Raw genomic sequence first — 18,155 nt, 5'->3', positions numbered from 1 at the left:
CGGTGTGCCGGCGCTGCAGGCGGATTAGCCTATTGAGCCGTGGCGCCGGCCAGTTCTGTTTTTCTTTTAAATATTTATTTTATTTATTTGAAAGACAGACTTACAGAGAGAGGTAGAGGCAGAGAGGTCTTCCATCCGCTGGTTCACTCCCCAGATGGCCGCAACGGCCTGGAGCTCCTATCTCTGATTCAATGAAAGTGGACTGGTTGCATGGCTGTTCCTACTTGTCCCCGAATTCATTGCAGGAAGATCGTGTATGAGAGTGTCATATCGTCATAAACTCTGGATTGAGTGCCTGAGTTGGTTCAAAGCCCAGCTGGAGAACTTTCTAACTTAGATCAGCCTTGTGTCTTTATCTTCCGCTGGGTGAGAGCTGGACTTACCTCAGAGTGGGGCTGTAAGCACCGACTACTGGGATGTGTGATTCTCACCCCATCCCTGCCACACACATGTTCCAAAAGGCTGGCTTTGCTGAGAAGAGCTAAGCTGCCATGGCATTGTAATTTATCCTATGAGGTTTTTTTATTTATTTGTCTTTATTTGACCAAGAGGGCTATGAGAATGTTGCAAAGTAGCATCATATAAATTTGTTTATGACACTAATGCCATTGATGAAAAAGACACGACTTTCATGAATTGAAGTCAGAATAAAAGCAAACTGTCAGGTGACAGGGAGATTGTGACTAGAAGGCAGCATGGGCCTAGCTGGACAGGACGTTAGAAAGGACAGGATGCCATGCACTTAGATGCTTGCTAACTTGTGTTTGGAGTCGACCTGCCAGTTAGCAGGAGGCCTGGGCTCCAGTAGTCTCTCTTGGGTGCCAGTTTAACTCAGGGGCCCGCAGCTCTAGCTGTCCTAGAGAGATGGCCTGTCCAGGGAAAAAACCAAAGAGGCTTTATAACTTGTATTGTTGATCAATTCTTGTTGAGAAATCAAAATTGCTGATTGAGCACATGAATAGACATCTGATGTGAGTAGAATCTGCTAATTTGATTTTCTTTTAGTTATCACCTTTCGTGGTAGAGACGGTTAATCCTGATGGCATATCCTTGTGCCCTCATTCCCTTTGGTATACACGTGTTCGAGAAGGTCACAAGACTGGCTTGACTCATGGATTAGAAGCAGGAAGGCCAGGAATGAGCTGTGGACAGGGGCAGTATGAAGTGCCCAGAGAGCTCTCCAGCCCACTCTGCCTCATGGGGCTGTGGCAGGCACATGTTCTGGCTCTCATGGTTTAGGACATCAATAGACTCACATCACCGCATGGCAGGTGCTTCCCTGGAGAGCCACCTGACCACCGGAGAGTTTGCAGAAGTGAGAAATAACACGTTGGGATTTCTGGGTGTGGACAGGATCATGAAAGTCCCCTGTCTCACCTGATGTACACAATTTTATTTATTTATTTTTGTAATAAAAGTCATATATATTTACTGAAGAAAAACTCAGCAAACAAAACATTCAGAATCCCACCACTGAGAAACTATCACTTAAAAGGCGAGTTAACATGTGCAATATAATATATATTATATGTAATATAAAACATAAACATGACAAATATACATTATATATGAATAATATGACAAAATTAGTATTTATTAAATACCTATTATATGCATGCATTATGCCAAGAGTCATATATATACTTATATGAATTCCTTAGATCTGGAAGGTTTTCAGTCTCACTTTATTGATAAGGAAAGTGAATTTCATAAAGGTTGAAGTCACGTCCTAAAGGTGACACAGGCAGTAAACGCTATGGCTCAAACTGGAATTCATTTGTCAGGCTCCATACACGGGGGGATTTTAGCTACAACACTGTAGTACTTACAAGCCACGATCGTATTATACACATAATCTCAATGCTCTAGGTTTTCATTATTTTATAAGGAGGTAGTATATGTATTCCCAATGGCATAATTTATTCTGCTGCAATGTTATTTTTAATGTCTGTATTTCTGTACTGTTAAATCCACCACTGGCCAGTTTTCTATTGTTGGACACTTTGGGTTGTTTCTTTTTGACAGGCATCGGTAAAACCAAAATGTAGGCCGGCGCCACGGCTCACTAGGCTAATCCTCCACCTGCGGTGCCGACACACTGGGTTCTAGTCCCGGTCAGGGTGCCGCATTCTTTCCCAGTCGCTCCTCTTCCAGTCCAGCTCTCTGCTGTGGCCCAAGAAGGCAGTGGAGGATGGCCCAAGTGCTTGGGCCCTGCACCGGCATGGGAGACCAGGAGAAGCACCTGGCTCCTGGCTTCAGATCAGCAAGGTGCGCCGGCGGCAGTGCACCAGCTGCAGTTCGCCAGCCGCAGCGGCCATTGGGGCGTGAGCCAATGGAAAAAGGAAGACCTTTCTCTCTGTCTCTCTCTCTCTCTCACTGTCTACTCTAACTGTAAAAAGGAAAGAAAAAACAAATTGTTAAGGACTTAAATCTTTGCATATATCAAAGATTTTTTTAAAAGATAAATTCTGGTAAGGAGAATTTCAGAACTAAAAAGCATCCATATTTTTATTATTTTCTTTAAATTATTGTCAAATTATCTAGCTTTAATGTTCGTATCCATTTAAATTCCATAAGTCCTCCATAGGAACATGTGTATTTCCCAAAACTTTACCCATGCTTTGATTTTTTTTAATTTAAATTTGTATTTATTTGGTTATTTTGTGAGATTGCTTATTTTTCTAGGGCATATGTGCTACTTAGTTTTCTTTATTAGTTTGTTATCTATGTCCTTTACTCATCACTTAATTTGGAGGGTAAGATAGATTGTTTTTTGGACAGGCAGAGTTAGACAGTGAGAGAGAGACAGAGAGAGAGTTATAGACAGTGAGAGACAGAGAGAAAGGTCTTCCTTCTGTTGGTTCACTCCCCTAATGGCCACCATGGCCAGCACTGCGCTGATCAAAGCCAGGGGCTGGGTACTTCCTCCTGGTCTCCCATGTGGGTGCAGGGCCCAAGCACTTGGGCCATGCTCCACTGCCCTCCCGGCCACAGCAGAGAGCTGGACTGGAAGAGGAGCAACTCGGACTAGTACCTGGCGCTCCAACCGGGACTAGAACCTGGGGTGCCAGCTCCACAGGCGGAAGATTAGCCAACTGAGCCACGGTGCCAGCCTGATACATTAAAAAAAAAAAAAAAAGATTTATTTATTTATTTCAGAATCAGAGTTACACAGTGAGAGAGAGAGAGAGAGAGAGAGAGAGAGAGAGGTCTTCCATCTGCTGGTTCACTCCCCAATTGGCCACAATGGCCAGAGCTATGCTGATCTGAAGCCAGGAGCCAGGAGCTTCTTCTGGGCCTCCTATGTGGGTGCAGGGCCCAAGCACTTGGGCCATCTTCCACTGCTCTCCCAGGCCATAGCAGAGAGCTGGATTGGAAGTGTAACAGCTGGGACTTAAACCAAAGCCCATATGGGATGCTGGTACTGCAGGTGGCGGCTTTACCCGCTATGCCACAGTGCTGGCCCCAATATTACAAATTTTAAGCTGTGCTTCTCGTGTAGCATATTACTTTCCAATTATAAAATGTCTGGATGAGTTAGGGAAATTGGGGCACATTGGGGTAAATACAAGGAATCAGAGGAGTGAGGGAAATGTGGTCGTGTTCTTGGAACTGTATCTATGGAATGCCTAAAATCTGTTCTCTTTACATTAATTAAACATTTAACAAAAGAAAATACACAAAAAGTAACCATGCAACTTTTGAGAGAACATGAAGGAGACAAGTAACGTGCCTGCTATTTACACACAATCTTTGTTTTTTGAAATGTCCTCTCGTTGTTTGTTGCAGCCCTCTGTGTTATATATGCTTAATGTAAGCATATATATTTACATACACACACGCACACACACACGACTGTAATTGATTCAAGAATACAAAGAGTGACCTCTCTGTATATGGCAACATGACAGGGTTTTGTTTGTTATGATTATGCAAAAACGCTTAAGCTTTAAAATCAGATTTGCCATTGTAGTCACAGTGGATATGTAAATGTGTATAGTCAACTAGTCTTGTAATTTTGGAAATGATAACAATTTGTGGTTACTAGCTGTAAATCTCAGGTATTAATGTGGCCTCCCATAAAGAGCAGAATATTGGTTTTAGGAAATATTCATCTACACAAAATGCATGGTATTTCATTCTTGCCAGGGAAAAGTTGCTCCTAATTATAATTTCAGTTGAGAGAAAATTGGGGTGAATTCAGTTTCAAGGAAAAAACTACTTTGATGGTAACTGATCTCAAAATGCAGTTTGACTGGACACATCATTGGCGTACCTATACTGTAACTAAAATATATTGAAAAATTTCTTCTGGTAGATCAAGACTGATCGATTTAAAGACCCTGTAATTAAGTTTGACTCCAAAGAAAGGAAAAAGAGAGGTGGCATTTTGAGATTGTAATTTAGACAAGGCGTTGAAATCATATGGGTTATAAATGTTAAGCCTTTATTATCAATGCCCTAAAGCAATGCCATTTTTTTTTTCAAATAGAAAAACATAAAAATAGCCTTTGTTAGAATGCAGCTCTATACTATCCTATTCATTGGACTGTTTACATTAAAACTGTAACTGTTATTGCCATTTTTTTTTTGACAGGCAGAGTTAGACAGTGAGGGAGAGAGAGAGGTCTTCCTTCCGTTGGTTCACCCCCCAAATGGCTGCTACGGAGCCAGGAGCCAGGTGCTTCCTCCTGGTCTCCCATGTGGGTGCAGGATCCAAGCACTTGGGCCATCTTCCTCTGCCTTACTGGGCCACAGCAGAGAGCTGGCCTGGAAGAGGAGTAATCGGGACAGAATCCGGCGCCCCGACCAGGACTAGAACCCGGGGTGCTGGCGCCGCAGGCGGAGGATTAGCCTAGTGAGCCGTGGCGCTGGCCCATGTTTTGTAACATATTTTCACTTAGAATTACCCGTTGTTTCTGAATATAAATTAGGAAGTAAACTTTTTGGCTACCACCAAAAAACTCACCTCTCAACTGTTACAGTATATTGAGGATATAACCTCTGCACGAGAAAGAAATCCACATTATAAAATGTGTTAGGCCTTAGTTACTTTAACAAAAACTGATGTTGTAATTTGCAAAGCTGGTTTATCTTATGAATTTAACTTATGACAAGGTATTGAGATGAGTAACTTGTTGAGAGGGAAGTGATAAACTGATCTGAGATGAATGAAATCTTCACATAGAACCTGATTTGCAACTGCAGAATGAAGAACCAGTAATGAGTGATTGTGGGGTTCAATGAAAAAATATAAATGAAAATCAGAAGTCGCAGAAAGAAGAGATAGAAATTTCTATAATGGAAAAACTGCAGCAAATTACCTGTAGAAGAATCTGAAAGATAAGTTGGGAAGGGGAAATAGGAAAAACATAAACAAAGAGAAAAATGAAACACACATCCAGAGGATGATCCAGTGAGGAGCTGAGGGGAGATGAGGGTTTTGATGGAGGAAAATGGACTGAGCTGCCTGTTTGGCTCTTACTTAATGACCGTCGATAGAGTGCCAATTTAGTGAACACTGATGGCTGATGGGATTTTTGCAGCAGACAGAGCCGACCTCATGTTTTCTTCTTAGAGGATCCTATAGTCTAGTGAGTAAGAGACAAGTAAGTGGTGATGAGAGGCATGGTAGAGATGTATAAAGACTGCAGTGGAAGTAGAGAGAGAGGAGAGCTAATTCGGTCAGGCCTTGGTGGGGGTGAAAGCCAGGTGAATGCTGCCGGTCCATCAGGAAGTGATTAAGGGGAGTAGAAGGTTAAAGTTATTTCAGGCAAATTGGAAAAGTATGGGCAGAGCCAAGAGGTGACCATGCACAGAATCTGCAGGAGACAGTAAATATTTCAGCATGGTGACAGCATGAACTACATTCATATTTCAGAAATCAGTAGGGGAAGTCTAGGGAAGATGTATTCAATGATAGTTTTTATCCTAAAGGCAATAGAAAGACTTGTGGTGATTGAAGAACATGATGTGTTCATGGGATACTTTAGAGAAATTGCTTTTGTGGATGAGTGGCTAATGGACTGGCAAAAGAGGGAATGGAGACTAAAGGAAGAAAAAACAAATAGGGAATGTGGGTAAGGAGAGAGAAGAATCTAATGCAGGGCCAAGGCAGGGATAGTAGAGAAGGAAAATAAATTGTTAAATAGAACTGACAAAGCGTTGAAATGAAATAGGGGAAAGTCAGAACACTAAAATGACTTTCAGATATTTCGGAAAACTTGGACATTTTTGCAGTGAACTGAGTGATTGTGTCTCTCATGTCAAAAGCCTAACCCCCACTACGATGCTTCAGGGGGTGAGATCTTCAGCAGATAAACAGGTCGGGAGGGCGGAGTCCTGATAAATGGAATCAGTGCTTTTACAAGAAACCCCAGAGCGCTGTCCCTCCCTCTTTCTGTCATTTGACGACATAATGACTAGAATGAATGACAGCCTAAAATCAGATACAGGCTCCAGAATTATGAGACATAGATTTATGTTGCTTATAAATATCCAGTCTCTGTGGCATTTCGTTGTAACAGCCCTAGGTAACTGAGAACATAGATGGTATAGGTCACCATGGTAGAGAAGTAAGTTTTGTGAGTTGTAGAGGGCTCATGGTATATTGTTCTGGCCAAGTTGTATCTGTAATATTATCCATATAGTGTTTAGTAGGTAGTGGTGTTGTGGGCCAGCACCTTGGGTAAGATGCTGAGTGGATGTGTAGACTAAGAATTATCACAGGTGGCCGTTGCCGCAGCTCACTAGGCTAATCCTCCGCCTTGCGGCGCCGGCACACCAGGTTCTAGTCCTGGTCGGGGCGCCGGATTCTGTCCCGGTTATACCTCTTCCAGGCCAGCTCTCTGCTGTGGCCAGGGAGTGCAGTGGAGGACGGCCCAAGTGCTTGGGCCCTGCACCTGCATGGGAGACCAGGAGAAGCACCTGGCTCCTGCCATCGGATCAGCGTGGTGTGCTGGTCGCAGCGCGCTGGCTGCAGCAGCCATTGGAGGGTGAACCCATGGCAAAGGAAGACCTTTCTCTGTCTCTCTCTCTCACTGTCCACTCTGCCTGTCCAAAAAAAAAAAAAAAAAGAATTATCACAGGTGTATATCAGACCAACAAGTATGCTTGCACAAAAGAGAAGAGGGAATAACTACAATTCAGAAAGAGGTAAAGAAAAGAACCCATGGATTTCAAGCAGTGACTGGAGAGCTAAGAGGCAAGTCAGGGAAAACATTATTAGAAACCCACAGACTAGAGAGTGTGCAGGTGGAGGCGGTCAACTTTCTTTTGCTTTTTTAAAGATTTATTTATTTATTTGAAATGGAGAGTCACAGCCAGAGAGAGAGGTCTTCCATTCCCTGGTTCATTCCCCAAATGGCTACAGATGGCCAGAGCTAGGCTGGTCCAAAGCCAGGAGCCAGGAGCTTCTTCCACATCTCCCATGTGAGTGCAGGGACCCAAGCACTTGGGCCATCTTCGGTGCTTTCCCAGGCCACAGCAGGGAGCTGGATTGGAAGAGGAGCAGCCCGGACAGGAACCAGTGCCCATATGGGATGCCAGTGCTGCAGGCAGAGGTTTAACCTACTATGCCACAGCACTGGCTCTGGGGTTAACTTTCCAAATGCTGAAAGCAGGACTGGAAGGCATTCCCTGGGCTTCCAAGGGAATTTTCAATGAAGAGGTGGAGTCAAGGTCAAGGTTTGTGTGTTTTATGAATGAATTGAATTGAGGTGAGAAAATAGGACCGGTAGTGTAGATACTTTCTAAGCTGTTAGGTGCGAAGGAAACAAACTAGAGGAAGTCTTGGCATTGAAGGAAGCTTTCTTTCATAAAACAACACAGACTTAAACGTGTTTATAGATTGATGAGGGAGAAGAGCAATTTAGAGAAAAGGATAATAAAGGAGAAAGGGCAACATGGGTTCCATAGAGCAGTTTCAGAGAGTGACCATGGGCCAGGGGGAGGGGACACTTCTTTTCTGAGGTGGGCAAGAACACATTAGAATACAGTTCTGTCTTCGGGTGTCTGATAAAGTGCAGTTTCAAGTTGTAACCAAAGAGACTGGGCAGAAAAGGGCCATTTCTTAATATGAGGAAATGAAAAAGACAGGAGCATAATCTGGTTGATAGAAATAGCACTAATTGCAAAGGTTTCCTCCAGGATTGGAACCTAGAGACTGGTCTGGACGTTCCAATGCAAGTGACAAAGGGTCTTGTGTAATAATTGTGTTTGGTGTCGCTGCCTACTTAGCACCCCCTGTGTGTCAGCCACTCCACTAAAAGCTTTACCAAGCTGGTATTTTTTTTAATCCCTTTAATGATTCTACTTCCTAGTATTCTGCTTACTATTTACATTTTTCTGTAGCAACAACTGAAACTCAGAAAGGCGAAATGGCTTGCTCGAATTCATTCATCCACTGAGTTTCATATCAGCATTCCAGACAGCTTCTGAGTCTGCAAACTCTGCACCCTTGCACCATACTCTGTTTTATCTGGAAAGAACTACCAAGTCCTTTAAACTCTGGACAAGCTAATTTGTTAATCTGATAGGATCTGTTTTAACTTCAGGTTCATACAACTGTAATTTCTAAGGTTTTGTCTTTCTTTTGTAAACAGTACCTCTGACTTTGGTTGGGAATTTTAAACAGGTGAAGGGAAGAAGACACAGCAGAGGAAAAAAAGAAGACCATGTGAGAGACAGCCATAAACCCGAGGTAACAAACTGTAATAGAGCTGCCTCTTCTTTTATCAAAACCAGTGGAAGTCCATGGAGTGAATGCTGAAGTCAATGAACTTTCTGTTTGGAAACTGCTTTTGCAGTTTGCCCTGTTTTATTGATGTGTCTCCTGACTTGGAAATTTCACAATTCTGGGTTCTTTTCCTAGCAACATTCTCCTTATAATCTCCAAATTATTTCATCCACTTTAATGTTTAGCTGTGATTATCCAGTCCTATTTGGTTTTCCTCCAATTAGCAGTTCAGGAGACCTATCACAGTGATGTGTGCAAAAAATACACCATAGATTAACGATGAAAATAGAAGAACTCTCACACCTTCTAATACATAGCAGTGCTCCTGCATGGTAGACCAATGGCAGCTTTACAGTCAAGTTTAATACTTAAACTAGACCATCAAATTACCTTAGAATTAGAGCTCAGATTTAGTTAACATGTTCTATTTTTGGAGGAAGAGATTAATAAACTGAGTGGCTGCCAATAAACTTTTGTAAAAATATATTTATTTCTGATCTTAATTCTTATATTTCTGACCTTAATTCTGCTTGAGAAATTTCACCATACAACAAACCTCAACCCCAAATTATCTTTAGCGGTAAAACACAATGGGTGGTTGGATCAATATCAGCATGGCTACAGAGCCTGCAATTTTTCTCCTTTTCCATGACACAGCTGCAAATAAGGTCAGGGCACAGCGTCTCACCTTCCCAACTAGCAGGTCCATAGGCAATAGGATTATTTTAACCGTGATCTTAAGAACCAACAATCAAAATGACAAATGCTCACATTATTTGACCGTGTTTACAACGAAGTCAGACATTCCTTGTTAACACGGGGAGGCCACCCCGCGTTCTAGGCGCTGTTTGTGAATCTGTCCACCTGATTAGTTTGTGTTCTCTGTAATAACCCTGATAGCACTGAACATATGTTGTGGGCAAAAGCTGTCAAGCAAAAAAGCCTGAGTTATTGCCATTCATCTCTGTCGCCTTTCATACACACACTTCTCCGGTTACTGGATAAGGCGGTGAAAGATTTGGATTACGATACTCTTCGTATTTTCACATGTAATAAAAATAGTGTGATGAATTTGAAATGACTAGAAGGAAATCAGAAAAAACGGCCACTCATTTTGCTCCATTTAAATTCATAGCCTAGAACACTATGGCTAATAATTAGCTGTAGCTAATGAAACAAAGCACATGTAATTGACAAGAGTGCACCAGAGAGGCACACTCCATCATTTTCAGATACAGTACATTGCATATGACAGAATTTTTAGAAAAAAAGAGAAAGCTTGAACCAGGCAGAATCTCCAAAGAAAAGGAGAAAATGGAAAAAATAACAAAAACCTGCTTCCTTTTTAGACACACATAGAAGCGTTCTGTAGGGTATGTGAGTTTTAAATGTGCCTGACATTTTTATTAATGTGCTGCAGTCAGTGTTTACCTAAGTGAGCTCGTTCTGCAGAAGCTTTTGTTGGGAGTTCTCCGTGAACACATGTTTTATCTTTGAATTTTACAATCTGACAAATACAAATGTTCAGCAGAGCGTGTGGTGCGCTCAGTTACTCACGCACAACAGCGAGTCACCTGGGGCTGCTGGGTTCTCCTCCAGCTGGTTTGCAGTCAATTGATTACAGTCATTTCCTAAGCATTATGAACTGCACTTTAAGCATGTGCTCTTACGTGTCTTCATTTGACTTTGGGAAAATTCCACTAGATTAGAGGAACAGCGTAGAGTCTCATTACAAGCATGAGACGGGCCTCATTAAAGGGCTGGGGTGTTGTTATTCAAGTCATGTCCACACTTCATTAGAAGCTGTATTCTGAATAACTTACTCGTATCAACGGTGACGTCGTATCATCTGAAACCAAATGTCAGTGCTGAGCACAGAATCGCAGGGATACTTGTCCCCCTCTGTAGGTCACCTGCAGAAACAAAATCATCTACAGAAATGATTTCAGATAATGTAATAATCACCCTCCTAAAACATGATTCTCTATTAACTACACAGGTCTCCTTAAACGTGCATTTTACAATGCAAAGTCCGTTTTGAATATGGAATACTATGGAAATATTGGGATACTAAAATATGCCTCTTAGTATTTCAGAAAGTATGAAAATGATAGCAGAGATATTTTTCCCTTTAACCTGCCTTGCAACAGGGGAAAAAGACAAACCCCCAAAAAGGATAACCCAAAACAAAGAAACCCCGGCACGGCGTTCAGTATGTACAAAAGAACACAGACTTAAGTTGGGAACAAGCCTACAGAACCTTTTGATTTCACAAGCTGACGGACTAGAAGAGACAGAATGTTGAACAAGACAATTGCAGCCTCCTTGGGGTCAGCAGGCACCTGTTTCACAGAGCTGCGCACCAATGTCTGCAACGAATCTTTGTTCCCGTCCTTCTCTTTCATCTGCTGTCTTGCAGCAAGGAGTGTCTGAAAGGACGCTGGCTGAAACAGATGGAGTGCTCTTCCTGCCAGCGTCCCTGACCTGAGTCTCGTAGCGAGGCGTCCTGCTAAAGATGCTATTTCTGTTCAGTGGTGATTTTAATTGCTTATCTTGTTCCAGTGCTGGGTGGACTTAATCAGTGTGTCTTTTAAAAATAGCTGCACAAATGGATTATTTACTGTAGTCTTTTAATGATTACACTTAATGAATACCATCACATGCCAAGAAACTCGCATAGGTCAGCACATCTAAGAAATCATTCTGACATTATTACATTTATAAACATAAAATAAAGCGCTGTACAATTAGATTTAGCTCCTCCATGTGAGAAATAATACATTTACATCCCATGTTGTGTTAAGTGATTTTCAAGTATTTTTAAAATTATAAGCTCTGTAGACTGATGTATATCTTCTTTATCTGAGCTCAGTTCTGTCTGTCTTCTGGGTATATTTTCACCTCAGAAATGAACATGTGATAATGATCATATGAGACCACTCGATCTCCGTTGACCCCTGGCTTTAAGACTTGAGCAACTTGCATTCAAGATTTTTTATGACACGGATAACAGGTGAACAATTTCATCATCTTTAAGAGTAAGATACACTCACATAAGCTATTCTCCAAGAGAAATTTAAGGACTTTTGCTAGGTCCATTTATTCTTTTGGGTTATTAAGAAATCAATTGCGAAGTAGCCACAGTAGTGTAATAAAATTCCCTTTTACGGCCTTCGGTAAATGTCAACATTTATATTAGTCTCCACTATGATGCTATTTCTGTTGGCCAGAAATTGATTATCATAGTGCTCAATTCTACTCTTGAACCCACAAACTCAATAAGCAGTTAGGATAAACACTGGTTGTAGGAATATATAATAAATAGAATGGTTTTTATGTCTTTCTGTAATGCTAAAATATTTAAAATCTGGCCTGACTCTAGTATTCTACCATCCTCTACATACTCTACAGATACAGAGATTAACATAAAATATTAGAATTAAGAAACATTACCTTTGGATAACCAGGATTAAGATTGTATGTGGGAAATTACAGCTATCGGTATATGTAGAATAGAGATTGGATAGACCATAGTCACTTTGGTTTATTGTTACTGATAATTCCTTAAGTTGCTTTGTTGTTCTTTCTAGAAATCTACACAGCCATGTCCCTGGCACCAGGACATAAACCTTCCCATAATTCTTAGCTGCTCACCCTTCACTACTCAATTTCCCCCGCATTCGTAATAGTGTTAACTTCTCTTTCTGAATTTTAGTTCTCATTTCCATTTTTAAATCTATTGCTCACTCGCGCTTATCTTCCATGTTGAATTTATAAATTCACGCTCATTGAGTTGCTGTTCTGTGTTGAATTTACAGATCAGGCTCATTTTCTAACTCATTGTTCCATCACTGGCAGCATGTGTTTGAAGTTCTCTGTGAGTGTGGCCACCAGTTGGCTTCACTTCTGAGCTCTGTGAGGACGATGCCACAGAACTCCACTGGCCCCTTGTCTTCTGTGTACTCGTTCTCAAGCCTTCTAGATCCCTGCTTCTTGTTGTCTGTCAGTCTCAGTGCTTTATCTTTTTCCCCCCAGCTATTACAGCTGCAAAGCTCCCAGAAGTCTTTGCATTTCTGTGTTGCTTTTCAGTTTTCTTGTGGAACCAGATGTGGAAAAACTCGAGCATCAGACTCACCAATGCGTAGAAAAGAAGAATAGAAGGGTTATAAAGGTCCTCCTCAGACAAAAGATGTGACTTAGATGCATCCGTTTTCAGAATGTTTAAAATATTTTCAACCATGTGTCCCTCATTTGCTATGTTGTTTTTTTATTGAATGGAAGTATGATGATCATAGGGAAAACGTAACTAAAATAAAGCCTTTGCCTACTACTCACCAGTATCAGAAATAATGTTCCTGAGGAACTGGCTTTGGCAATTCCTCAGAAAGTTGTCTTCTTAGAGCTGTTTTCCCTGTGTTTTAGTGTACTGCATTGCCACATAGGTCAAAATGCGTAATACCTCCCTCCCATGCTGTTTGTGCAAAACAGAGCCAGAGTCTTTGTTTCTCCAAAGTATAGACTTGATTGTTGTTTAATCGTGGAGGATGATACATGTGATAGAAATGTGTTTTGAGAAGAAGTAAAATAAAAGATTAGTAATGTACCTATAGTTACCCCTCCTTCTCTTGAGACAGATATTGGTGAGAAAAACCTCCCTTATTTCTTCATATTTACCATTATCTGTCTTAATTGCATATATATATGTGTAAATATATATGCCTCTTTTTCTTGAATTTTCTACTATATAATACATAAATTACCTCTCCTTTGGAAAAATGAGAAATTTAACTCACATAAACTCATATATTTTGCCCATTCTTCAGCTTCCAACCTGTTTATATAATTTCTCCTTCCTTCTAGTGGTTTACTTCACGTTATCGTCCTGCTAATGCTTGACTTGCTGGTGTCATCAGTGGACTTGCATGCTATAAATATGAGCAGTGAAACACACATCCGATTCTGAACCTTTCCTCTGTATTCCCTGTGCATCTTTTCCAGTTTTGTTGTCACTTTTTAAAATTGTTAAACCACCAAAGCCTGTTTTACTTGTGAGTGACATGAAAATTTCAGTCTGTTTAGAGATGACCTTTTAAGATGTTTAAAACATCTGTATTTTAACATGCTGTGTAATTAATTATTTTCATTGTACTTCAAAGTATGCAAAAGGTAGACTAAATTCTATGCCAATTACACTTCATAAAGTGTGTTCTACCATGCGTACCTACCCATTGGATATTCTGGTTAATTCTAGTTTTCTTTATGTTGTCTTACTTCCCAGCTTGCATCATAGCATGTGTTCTGTGTTATCCTCTTCTTGTGGATTGACTTATTGCCATTTTCAGGAATATATCCCTAAGGAATGCACGTGATAGCAAATAAGAAAAAAATTATTAATTATAACTGAAGCACATAAGGATACATTAACTCCTGTATTAAGCATTTAGGCCTAGAATGGATATCCAGTGCCTGGAGTAACAAGGCACCCTCTAACTCCTATTGTGCCATTCCTATCGTGTAGCTTTTGACCTTTAGCTGATAGGCATTATGTCTGGTTTCCAGGAAGAAGGACAAAGAGAGACTTCCATTTGAGACTGGCCAGAACTGTCATGTATAATGAATGCTAGCTGCAAGGGAAGCTAGACAAACTAAGTTTTCATAGCTTTTTTAATACAATCAAAATGTGTACGGTATGTTCCATGTCCTCCTCCAGAGTAAATGAATGACAGAACTGACCAAGTTTTCACGTCTGTGAAGATTCGTAAGTTTTGTCCTTTGTCTCAGAATCACGTTTTTCTGGATTCCAAATTATTCTCCTTAGCACTTAGACAATATTGTTTAATTTTATTCCACAATCGTATGAAGAAAAGTCTGATTCTAATGTAATCCTCATTTCTTTGTGGCAAGCCTCTTTTGGTTGTCTATTTTTCTCATCTAAAATTAATAGTTTTTAACCATCCTGGTGTTTGAAGTTTTGCCATATTGTGTGTGGTTTCAGACTTTTCTTATTAATGCAGTTTGACATTAATTTGCCTTTTTCATTTGAATGATCTGATTAGTAAAATATTTATTGAGATTTGATTTCTTTTTTTTTTTTTTCTATACTTCAGATTCGGCTGTTCAGTCATTTTGAGTGAATTCACTGTGTTTGGAAGCAATTACCAAAATCTCATTTTAGAATATTTTGTCATCCCTTAGACCTATTAGGAGTCACTGCCATCCACACCCTTGCCCGGACCTCTGTCCTAAGCAACCGATAATCTACTTTCTGTATCTATGGATTTACATTCTTTGCATATTCTATCTAATGAGATCATACCATATATAGTCTTTTATGACTGCCTTTTGCACTTATGTTTTAGAAGTCCGTGTTGCAGCATATGTCAGTCCTTCATTTACTTTTAATGGCTGCATATTATTCCCTTGCATAACACAATTTGTTTATTCACCCATTGTTATACATTTGGGGAGTTTCTACTGTGGTTATTGCAAAAGATGCTGCTGTGGACACTTGTGTGAAAGCGTGTGGAGTCCTGATTTCACTTCTTTGTGCTATAATCTAGCAGTGCAGTTCCTGGATCCTGTGGTAATGCTTAGCTTTCTGAGAATGTGCCATACTCTTTTCCATAATGAACCTACCATTTCGCATTCCTCCTATCAATGTATGCCGTGTTGCAGAATGTCCAATCCTGGACCATACTTATTGCTTTCCAGTTTTTGACCATGGCCAACCTAGTAGATGTGAAGTGATATCTCATCATGATTTTGATTTTCATGTACTTGTTGACGATGTGCGTTCTGAAGCAATGTTTGCTCATGTGTTTTGCTTCACCCATTTTTAAATTTGACTGGTTAATCTGGTTAGTTTTTTGGTGTGGTTGAGCTGGTCCTATAGTTTTAACTCTTTTATTTAGTTTTAACTCTTATATTTATATTGAATTAATTTTTTGTGGACTTTGTGAGGTAGGAGTAGAAAGTTTTTTTTTTTTTTTTTTTTTTTTTTTTTTTTTTTTTTTTTTTTTTTCTGTAGACATGTAGCTCCACATGTTGAAACGACTTTTCTGCCTTTGAGTTGTCTGGTTGAAAATCATTAATGACAGATGTTAGGGCTTATTTGTTGGATTTCAGTTCTATTCCACTGGCCTATCTGAGGGTTCTTCGAAGAGTCCATGGAAAAATGGAATTAAAATGTACATTTATTGTGGTACACAAAACTTTGAAATGTTCCCGCAACTCTTCATAATACACATTTTCCATGAACTTTTTGAGGTCCCGTGTAGGTCTTTCCAGATGGTAGACTGACTATGCTGCCTTCCTATGTGCAGCAGTGCAGTGATTTTTGGAAACAAAAAGCTTGCTGTTTTTTAAATATTATTCCATTTTTAAAAATTTTAATTTATTTGTAACAGATTTAATATAGTTCACAGATATAATTCTAAGAATATAATGATGTTCTCTGCCCTTTTTTCCCCTCTTAGTATCTTGTTTTTCCTACTGAATTTTAGGATTTGGCGGCCCATACTCAGAAACTTTCTTCTATTTTAATCTGTTACTTGTTTCACTCTGTTTACTTTGTTTTACCTTTCTGGAATCCACATTGAGTAATTTCTGTGTTCTCAACCAGTGAAGTCTAGAGGACAGCAGGCGTTTAATCTGTTTCTGCTCTCTGCCCCTCGCCTGTTTTCCGTGTTCCAGGGGAACATATTTTCTTGCTGTTTCAAGTTCATTCCTAACCCTACACTATTTTTATTACACTAGTAAATATGGCACTATTTAAAAATATTGCCGTGAAATTTTTAGTTTTCAAAATTTATGATGGAATCCCCTGCATTTAACATAGATTTCATATCCCCCATCGACTGTCTTTGTTTAACTTCGTGCCTTTCTTTGATGGTGATGTGTTCGACTTTTCTTCCCAAGTCTGCTGGCTTTGCTTTGGAGAACAGAGGAACGCCTGTCTTCAGAACGTCTGTTCTGTCCTCTCTGGATGCAGCTTCCATGGACATGACCCAGCCTGCGTCTGTTTTCATGGGGAGTATGTGGCTGTGTGTGTCGTTGTGAGATTCTTGGTTGTTGTCTTCCGGTGCATCCCAGTGGTTGTGACACAAGTTGGGGAACGCTCAGAGTATCAGGATTTTCTCACTTTCCTCTCTAGGCTTTGGCGGTTAATATTGTGGTCCATTCTGCACACGGCTGAACTGAGACAGAGAAGAGAAAAGCCAGGCCAGGGTTCAGTGGATGCTCCGCTGGCTGCCAAATATCTGATTTAGTAACCATTCCTATACCTCTTGCTGTCACCTGTGCTCTGGGATTGCCTCTACTGCTCTTCTGAAACTAAGAATAAAGCAAATTGTATCTACTGTCTAGTTGCAGGGATTTCTCATCATTTCTAGTCCACAAAATTCTTTTTCTTATTGATAACACCTTTATTCTTAATTCTCTTCAAAAGGCTTTTTAAAGGTTTTAGATGAGAAATTATATAAATAGGAAGCAAATCTTCTCAGTATGCCCTTTTGATACAAATTTTTCACACCATATTTAAACATATTAGACCTTGCTTATTTTCTAATGGGAAATTATCATGTGTATATTTGTGGACTTCTATGAAACTTCATATCAATCCCTGAATCCTACCATAGGAATGAAAATTCTCTGTGCTTGAATTTGTACTTAGAAGTTCGTGCTTTATGTGTGAATAAGAAATAGAAGGGGAACATGTTTAATATTTTTTGTGATCACGGTTTACACTCCTGATTGTAACTGTTACATTTAAGATATTTATGTTTAGATATGTTAAAAGTATTTATATTATATATAAGAAAGCACATAATATATTTATATATATATGTATATGAGAAATATACATGGTCACACACATATAAGGGCAAAAATAAGGGGAAAGTAAGTTCCCGGTAAGTGTATTTCCAAGACACACAACCATAGAAAAGTAAAGAGAAAGGGAAAGCTGATGAAAAAGTGCGTCTTTGTGGCTTGTATCCATCTAAAACATTAAACATGAGTGTCTTTTTGGATGTGACCATCTTTTCATGTTGTTTGGGCATTCAGATGATCCCTTGGCATATCTGTCTTTGTTAGTGTATGTGTGTAAGTTTGTGCTTTTTGTTGTAGCTTTTCAGTCTGAGTTTTATATTTTAAAAATTGTGTTTTCTTTCTCAGAATTATTTTATCTTCAATGCTCTGGAGTTTCATTCATGGAATGGATGGAAAAAAAATTTAGTTCTCTCTCCAAAAAAGATTGTTATTATATAATTAATTTATAACTATATTTTAAAGCTATTACATTTTTAAATGATTTTAAAAATATCAAGAAAGCAGGGAATTTATTATTTCGAAAGATGCTGCTACACAAAGCCATGCTGTAAACAAAAGCTGCTGGAAAGCTCTTCCCCTGTGAGGTTAT

General features: G+C 39.8%; 1 long non-coding RNA gene across 2 annotated transcripts in view; it reads left to right on the top strand.

Annotated features, from left to right (window-relative positions):
* The window catches only part of LOC103347859 (uncharacterized), a 210,790-nt gene that overhangs the window by 136,822 nt on the left and 55,813 nt on the right, over positions 1–18,155 (top strand). The window contains exons 6-7 of one of the 2 annotated variants that reach the window (XR_011389676.1): positions 8,636–8,701; positions 11,644–11,750. This is a non-coding gene — a long non-coding RNA (uncharacterized lncRNA). The other variant, XR_007918935.2, reaches the window with a different exon arrangement.

The sequence above is a fragment of the Oryctolagus cuniculus genome, chromosome 6 (assembly GCF_964237555.1).
Source record: "Oryctolagus cuniculus chromosome 6, mOryCun1.1, whole genome shotgun sequence".
In the NCBI taxonomy this organism is placed as follows: domain Eukaryota; kingdom Metazoa; phylum Chordata; class Mammalia; order Lagomorpha; family Leporidae; genus Oryctolagus; species Oryctolagus cuniculus.
Note: the sequence above shows the minus strand (reverse complement) of the source record. Positions and strands in the feature narration are given on the sequence as shown.